Raw genomic sequence first — 9,400 nt, 5'->3', positions numbered from 1 at the left:
GGAGCTCCTCGACAAAAAGCAACACGAGAAACTGCCTAACCTTGTATTATTTGGAGATGTCCCAGTTACAGTGACCCCGCACCGCACGATGAACGCCACCCGTGGTGTAGTTTCGGATGATGACCTAATGGAGCTTACGGACGTTGAACTATTAGAAGGCTGGAGCGATCAAAACGTAATCAATGTTAAGAGAATTTTGCTAAGGTGCGATGGAAAAGAGATTCCATCGGTTCCAAGGTTCCAAGAACCAGCACATGTGGCCTGCTGCCAGCAGCCGTTCATGCATTCCCTTGTATGAAATAAATTTGATCTAGAAGCTCTTGCATCTTGAATCTTTTTCTACTTGCAGATTTGCTGCTACTAAATAGCTGATTAGTCTGCGGTATGAATGAATCGTAAAAGTAAGCTTTGCTTAAAATGTGCGCATGTGAACATTTGAAATGCGCCTAAATCTGTGTCTGCACCGCATGCATCGAAAACGTGCAGCTGTTGTGAGCGGTGGCTAGTGATAAATGACGTTCTGTTAACGGTCACTGACATAACTGCAGGCACGATAGCTCTCTTGGCGACGGTCATTATTCGGCTGGTTTCGGCAGCCAAAATGCGCTAAGTGTCCACCTTACGTGTGTTAAGTTTTCTTTAAACACTCTTTAAAACATTTCTTGCCTTCTGAACATGATCAGACAACTTCATATGCATGCTGAAAATCATTGCACCGCTTTTTGGGGCAACGTACTGCGTGTTTGCGAGTGAACTTTGGAGCTGTTCGAGCCACGGGAGTATTTTATTTTGGGGAATCGAAGGCGGTCCTACCCCCTATTTGTACGTTCGTGTGCGTGTTTACATAGGTACATACAAAGTTTCGGTTGTTTGGAAGCCCACCCCCTCCGGCTGCACGAATGACTCGTTCGAGCGTAGCCTGTATTAAGAAGTGCCCTTTGCTAAGCGCCTGCGAACAATTGGCGCTTGTAGCTCGCGACCACTAGAGAAAAAAATTACCGACGATTACGTTACTTCCTAATGCGAAATTTCAGCGCAGCAAATAAGCTGTTTCACCTTTTCGATAGATTGAGGCAAAGAAATCGAGCAACACATGTATGCGCTATCACAGAATTTTTTTTTTATTTTTCACACGTATTCCTTTAACAAAGACTCCACTAACAGTTCTTGACAGTCATGAAGGAAGCTTTGTGGTCGGAGAAATAGACTGATATATGTTCGACTTGGTACACCAATGCTTGATTCTCAAAGACGAGATCTATACAAGTGCCTCGCGAGGTTGTCACAGCCGTGGGACGCGTTACGAGCGAGAGGAATGGGATGTTCTCCCGCATAAGTGTTAGGAAATTGCTGTTTGTCTTTATGTCAACATTAAAGTCCCCCACTACTAACATCGGTGTGGATCGATGGACGGTTAATGCGAGTTGCAGGAAGTGCACGACGTCTTTCGTGAGTGCGGTAGCGGACTCACGAAAGCGGTATCAGTCGGTCGCTGCTAGCGCTGGGGGGATGAAAGGGGGGCGGAGCTGGTTACGAGGCCGACGACAACGCCGACGACGACGCGAAACCCAGGAACGGACGCCAAAGAGCCATTTGTGTAGCCAGCCCTCCTCCACAGTCTTTCCTCCTCCCTTCCATTATCCTCCCTCGCCCGGAGAGCCGACAGCGCGCATGCGCGGCGGCGGAGCAGATTCGTCGGCGAGCTGGTTACGAGGCCGACAACGCCGACGACGACGCGAAACCCAGGAACGGACGCCAAAGAGCTGCGCTCTAAAAGGCGGAACACCGCGCGGCATTTGGCTCCTGCGCGCGCGAGGAGTGGCTTCGCTGCAGAGCTGCAGCACGACGGCGGACCTATGCGCAACTCTGCTCCCTACGGGAGCATATACAGGAACACTCGCCGGCCCATAAAGCGAGATGCGCCGACGAGCGATGGAGTGTTCCAGCAGCACTACTGTGCTCCTTGGGGACGACGGGCTTTTGTGAACGTCTGTTACTATTAGCACAATTACTATTAGACCACACGCGTCAGCGAACTCACCACTCATTTCCTTCTTTCCTTCCCTCCTCTCTCTCCCTGTCATCTTTGTTTTCCCATTCCCCTAGTGTAGGGTAGGCAACCGGACGTTATTCTGGTTAGCCTCCCTGCCTTTAGCTTCTCGCTTTACTTTCTTCCAGGTGCACTTCAGATGTACTTTGGCAAATTCTAGCTCTCAATCATGCATTAAAATCCTCAGCACACGACTGTCTTCCTGTTGGCCGGCCAAATGTGCTATAGCCATCGCTAGGACGCGTTAAACCGGCTACCCTACGCTCGCCCGAATAACGCCGTGGCTATTACGAAATCCTTCAAAGTTACTGTGCAGAGTTATTCAAACAGAGTAATTTGAGATTAGATTGTAATTTTTACTGGCCTCAAATACAAAAATGGCAGATAGAATGTAATTCAGTGCGTTGCCAGAGCACAGTACCCTTGTCGCCACGCCGATGAGCAGGTGTCCCTCCTCCACAAGTGCCCATGCCATGTTACTAGGAAGAGAAAAGTAAGCGATGAATAATTGCTTTTGGAGTATCGACCATTCTCCCTAAATAAGTAAAAAAAAAGTACTTGGCTCACGGCCAACGACGAGGCTACAGAATAGAGCACTCGTGGTTCAATGTGCATCTTGAAAAATACCAAAAAACCTAGGCTAACAACAGTGTTGCTTCCTGAGAGAGAGAGAGAGTAAAACTTTATTAATGTAAATAAAACAAGGCACGATGGTTGGAGCCCCTATTCCAGGGCCCCACTGGCACGAGCGGCTCGCTGGGCTTGGTCCAGAAGAGCCAACTGGCTCTCCCGACCCTCGTCCGCAAGCCATGCCTCCCACTGCCTATTCCTCATTAGTGGATGTTCGTGTAATATGGGACTGTCTATGTGCGGAGGCCTCCTGGGACACTCCCATGTGATGTGTTTTAGTGTGGGTGTGTCTGTGCACCACGGGCACTCGTCAGTGAACCTCGTGGGGTGTATTCTGTGTAGGTGGTGCAGGTTGGGGTATGTATTCGTCCGAGTACGACGCCAGTCCCTCTCCTGTTGGCTGTTTAAGTCGGAGTGAGGATGTCCAAAACGTCTCCGCTCCTGCCTTTGCTGAAGGAGGATGTCACGAGAATTCGGTGGAAGGTCATCGCTAGGCCATGCCGTTGCTCGGACGTTCAAACCTCGAGCAATACGGTCTGCCCTAGCGTTTCCTGCCAGTCGCTCGTGTGCCGGACACCAGACGATAGTGTGGTGCCCCTCTAGTTGAGTGCCTAAAATTTTGATTACTGATTTGAGTGCGGTTCCTTGTAAAAACAGGCGGCAAGCCGCTTGTGAGTCGGATAATATGACAGCCGAATTGGTTTGGCGCTCGGCGTCCTGAATGGCCAAGGCGATGGCTGCAGCCTCTGCCACGCATGCCGAGGCGGTTTTGAAGGATGCCGTTGTTATGTTGTTGTTGCATGTAGAAACTATGGTGAAAGTGTCTGAGCTGGCTCGACTGGCATCCGTATAATACACCCCCGGTCCCATGCCGAAACGTTTGTGAAGGGTCTTTGCCCTTGCTCTGCGTCGTCCGGGATGGTACTTGGGGTGCATGTTTTTGGGAATTGGGGCCACCGCGATGTGCGATCGAACATTGCGGTCTATCTGTGCCGTTTCCTCTCCGCAATACTGGGGTCTCAGGGGAAAGCCTAACCTCGCCAATACTTCCCTGCCCTGAGTTGAAGAACAAAGTCGTTCTTTCTGGGCATATAACGTCGCGACTGCGTACTCCTCAAAAGTATTGTGCAGGCCCAGTCCCTCGAATCTCTCTGTGCTAGCGCATTCGGGAAGACCAAGGGCGGCTTTGAAGGTTTTTCTTATTATGAGCGCTTACAATTTTTCAAGTACCATAGGTCCTTTTAGTATTATGGTTTGCTTGACCAGTTGGTGAATGGTTGTAGTATAGGAGATCCGAACGCGTACAGACGCCAGAAAAGGGAACACACCGGACACAAGCTGGACTTACAGTTTACTACGCTTGTAAGTCCAGCGTTGTCCCGTGCGTTCCTTTTTCTTGTGCTCGCGTCTGTAATTGCTTGAACCCCCTATACTATACCGGTAGCTCATATTGTTTCGTGGCAGCTTGATTTCGTGATATGCACTTGCGTAGTTACATGAGCTGTTATATTGTCATGCGTAGATACGTCAGCCGGCTCATCTGCAAAGCTGTCCACTTGTGTGATTGTTCCCGAACTCTTTTTTGCGTACTCACTCGCTTGCGGAACTGCGTCTGTCTATAACTGTCATTTTACTCTGTTTACTCGTGCGCAGAACTTCGCAAATGTTCGCCGTATAGTTTACTGTTTCCAGTGTTCTTTTTCGTGGGTTCCTAGCTGTTTTTGCCCAGCGACAAGCTAGGAGTAGCGGCCGCCCCTGGAAGCACCAACCTCACTTTTAACTACACAGAAAATCTGGCCAGTAACTTCAATATTTTTGTTAAACACATCACTAGAAATTTCAGATAAAGAACTCAGCTTTTCGGAACCTAGACGTCGGATAGCTTTCCCTGGGTTAACGGGTAAAATACTCTAAAAAGACGAAATACAATTGGACCGACAGTAGGGCGATCTTCAATCTTTTTTTTATTTTTCTATATTTTTAATTAGCAAGGACGATTACAACACATAGCGCAATAGCGAAATTTAATGCAATCTGAATGTGTGTCCTGTTCATTAGGCATGAAGTCTTAAAAACCGGCAGCATTGAGATACCAGTCCGTGAAATCAGCGACAAAACACATTGGTGTTTCACATCTGTATGCATGTCCCGCATTGATCAAGGTGTGCTTTACAAAGGTCTCCTGTAATCGCATCATCGTGATGGTAAGTTCCTCGGGCAACTTTTTTGATCATGACGGCACCACAATGCATGCCCTTGCCTACTGCCATTCGTTTGATGACGAAACGCAGACTTTCCGGAACGCTGTAATCTGGCTGAAGGACAGATTAATCACGGAAACAGAATATTCAGACGGCGACTCAACCATCATGTGCTCAGAAAGCCACCAGAGCCCTGATTCGCTGCCTAAATAGGACTGGGCTCAGCAGCGACTTTGAATGCGCACTGAACTATGTTAGGAGTGCGTGCGCATGACTTGTTACTCCTGTCCCTTCTCTCTTTTCTATTTCTTCCAGCTTCCGCATCCTCTTGGCAAACCAGGTGCAACCTGGCTAACCTCCCTGCTATTCCTTTTTCTCTGCCTGTCTGCTGCGAAAAAAATAATTGAAAATGACAGTGCATTCTGCCGCCATTTCACAGGACAGACATATCAAAAATTGTGCCGTTCTCTATTGTGGCATTGCTCGATACCTTTTCAGCAATGTAGGTACAGATTTTGGAATCTAGTGCATATACAATAGTATATAATTTAAATTCTAACTGCTGAAAATGGTTTCATTCAAATTAATTCGGAATTTGTGATGCCCACCACTGATAAGAGCCTTTATCAGAAAATGTTATTTCACCTCGAATCCCCTGCTCCTTCAATTTTGGAAACAGTCGGTGAGAACAACCTGTTTGTATATAGATTCTTCATGATTCATCTGAATCCCTCTCGTGGCACTAACAGGTGCAATGCAAATCTATCAGTCAATTATTAGGAATGAATTTGATGCCAGTGTTTAATTGCGAATAAACACAATCTATTGGAATTAAAAACTTCAATAACACGCTAACGACGTCTCAGTACCGATGGTGTATTCCTGGCAACTCGTTGCTGTTTTGTGATGTGCTGGATAAATTTGATCCATGCAGGCATGTGCGAACCACTAAGAACAAGTATTGCAGACAGCCGAAAATCGCACGCACACTCATAATGCTCTATTATATGAGGTTAATTTTGATGATCCTTCATTGCTCCGTACCCTACAGATAGCAGCGTAATTATAGTGATAAGCACGCAGAACACAAGCTGTGTAATCTACGCCATACATGCGTGAACTCCACGAAAAGCAAGCGTGGCTTGGGTGGGCGAAGGCTCTCCTTCGCGCACCCTGCCAATTAGCAATTCAGCAGCAGACGAAATGGACATGTCCACCAGGTGGACACTTACAGAATAGCCCTCCCCCCTCCAAGTTACTGTGAAGTTGAACATATGGGCAGTGCGCCAAACGACGCATCCCGCGACTTATCGCGTTTGTTGCACGAAGTGCATTATCACAGTGGTGGCGCTGTCGTCACTAACAATTGAATGCGTCTAGCAAACCGTAGCTCTACGAACAGCCTGTCTGGAGCGTGCACGAAGTCAGAAGCATGAAGCACCTTCGGCACTTACCGCCTACAGCGCGGGCGCTACTGGCGACAGAAAACGCGTTAGGCGGAGAGCCGTGGTCGTGCAATTCGAAAGGATTCTAGTACCTTTTAGTCAGGCACCTGTAAAATGGTTCGCATATTCCTGGCGTCTGCACAATTTTCTTTTCATAAAGAAATGATTGCTTCTGCCAACAATTCGGCGGCTATCAAACAATGGATGACAGGCGCATGTCCTACAATATTAGAGGCGAAAACTGATCTAGCCAGTGATAAAAAAATGCCTGATCTTTGGGTACCTTTTCTCAACCTTTCCCGCCCAGCCAGTCAGATCTCGGTCAAAGATGGAAAAATGGTAGTGCGATACAAAGAAGCAGACGAGTACACAGGACTGGCACTTTCTTCCAGCTCAGGTTTATCGAAGAAACGCAATATATCCAAGAACAGCACGAGGCTAACATGGGGTATGGCATTCATGATAAAACAGCGAAATGTCAAACAATCTACAGGACTCACCCAACCCCCAAAAAATAACCACATCTAGGTAGGCACCATCACAAAACCGTGCCGCCCAGTATACCACAATTTATAGGAGACAATCGAGACGATAGCACAGCATGGCACTTGCCTACAACAAATTACATGAAGCTAAGTTGAGGCAGATGCGCGGACCCACCAACTCATACAAACCCAAAAAATAATACCTAAAAAAGGCACGCTGCGCGGCTTACCGAAACCCTAAAAAAATACTGTGTCGTGTTTGATGTGCTTTGTTGTCAACTTTATTAGCCCAACGCTTAAGAATGGACGTTTTTAGAATCTGTTTTTTTTTATGCGTGCTTTCTAAATCAAGTTTGCGTTGGACTTGAAATATTTAAGGAATCATGAGATATATCGACAGTATTTCACATGAACTAGCACTTAGAACAACTCAGCACTCTGCGAAGCCTGTTATCTGCATTTGTGGTTGTCCATAGGACGTTGATTATAGCTCGACAGACGCAGGTATCCACAGTTGTGTCTAAGTAGCCAGACACTTCATTCTTTAGCAAAAAGGAAACAATTCCGGAATGACTGCGACATCATAAATACCGCCTTTGGAGAGCCACAGTTGCTGTGTCTGCATAGTTAACGCTTTTCACAAGCATTGACACCAAAACGGTATACGAGCCCAAAAATATTTTAACCATTGCTTCACACAGATATGGCGACGTCCGTACAAATGCTTTTGGGAAGGACTGAAACCAAAGCCCTGAAAATTAAGCAGAGAGAATCTGTTCATTCATTGTTAAAAGTGTTTTGTGAATTCAAGCAGGATGTAAACTTTCCTGTGCAATTTTTTGGGGGATGTGTGTGAAGTAATCTTCAGAAGTTCAGAGTGATTCTTGGATACTTGTTTTTATTATGCAACGTGGTACAGCCAATGGTCCATGTGGCCGTCAAAGACTTTTAATCGTTGAGGAGCTGAGGAAGGCGACTACGCCCACCTCTCGCGCTTCTATATTTTTGCTATGTGAAGTTCCCGACTTGTCATTTCATAAGCCTTCTTCAAAGGTAAATAATTTTATTACGTCTGGGAAAGCTTGAATAGTTTGCGATGGTGTACCTTTGCTTCTCTTCTTTCCGGAATTTTATTCTAGGAGAAATCAAATAACACGAAACAGTATGTAGGCATTCAGAGGCCTTCGTCAATCCGCACGAATGTGTGAATCTGTTCTATATTCAGCTGTCATTGCTCTTTCAATACAAGCTTTTTCGTATACTCTGAGAACACTATGAAGTCAATGAGAACACTACGGCAGTACATGAAGTTGACGGGTCTCTACAACCGTTTATAGACTTGTTGCGCATCATCGCATGTGTACGCGGGATAGTGATCCTCCACTCACCTCCTTGCTTTCTTTGGTTCCTACAACCCCTTTCCTTAGTGCAGGGTAGCATACCGGACCTGCGTCTGCTTTAGCTCCCAGCCGGTTCTCTCTTGTCACTCTGTCACTTCGGTGTAAGCTGATTTTTGCGAAATTTCACTGCTTTCAAAATTAACGATATGCCTTAGCTATGTAACCGTAATCTAATATATAATTGCTGATTTGCGAATAATAAAATATTAAAAATAGCAGGTAGATTTCTGAATAGAGAAGTCGTCATGCACCTGATGGCCGTGGCGTTATGTTGCAGTCAATCGGAGACCAACTTCTTTTTTTCTTTCCGAAAGACTTCGATCGCGTCGTCAATACAGACACACCGGCATTCAGCTCAATTTTCCCTTTCCCTTTCTCAGCATGATTCATTGATAACAGAGACGAAAAAAAAGAAAAGGAATAAAGAAATCGCTTCGGGAGATAAGATTCGAAACATTAAACAAACAAAGGACTATCGCTTGGTGCTGTGGCAGGCCGTCTAGAAACGGTGGAAAAAGAAAGGAAGCGGGAAGGAGTTTCCCGTTCTACCAAATGGAGAACAAGATAAACACCTTTCGTATCCACGCGCGGTGGGAGCCGCCAAAGAGTCCGTGATAAGTGACCGTTCATGTGCCTTACCTTCTGCATCGGGGGAGAGATGGAGAACGTGGCTCTATGCGACCGAAATGAAAAGCCCAGGGAGAGTCGCCGCGACTGCTCGCACAGTGGGTTTTCTATAGCAATGCTACGGAATCGAGTACTGACTCTCGGGCTGTTTCAAAAGGAATACCGACTTCGGCTGATATTTTGTTCCGGGGTCGAGAATGACGCAGCTTGGCGAAAAGTATATTTGCTTTTTTTTGGTATCCACACCTTTCTGTGTTTCTTCATTGCTATAGACCTTTGTTCCTATTCTTGATGCGCACAAAAGCTTGCATGACTCCTGCCCGGGTGGGGAAAATGGTGGCGCTTTGAACGGCGAAGTCACTTTATTACCACTGGGTGTCATTGTGACGTGCTGCGGAGGGTGGCTGTAACTGCGTCGATTCGGGGGAAGGGAAGGGGGGCCAAAAATATACACACACGACGCTCACTAGTGTAGCCGGGGTTGAAGCGAGCGCCATATATAAGTCTTAGGGCAAGGAAAGTTATTGTTTCCTATGCCATTGCCATGGCCATTTCTAAATAT

Source organism: Dermacentor albipictus, unplaced genomic scaffold (genome assembly GCF_038994185.2).
Source record: "Dermacentor albipictus isolate Rhodes 1998 colony unplaced genomic scaffold, USDA_Dalb.pri_finalv2 scaffold_16, whole genome shotgun sequence".
Classification (NCBI taxonomy): domain Eukaryota; kingdom Metazoa; phylum Arthropoda; class Arachnida; order Ixodida; family Ixodidae; genus Dermacentor; species Dermacentor albipictus.
Note: the sequence above shows the minus strand (reverse complement) of the source record.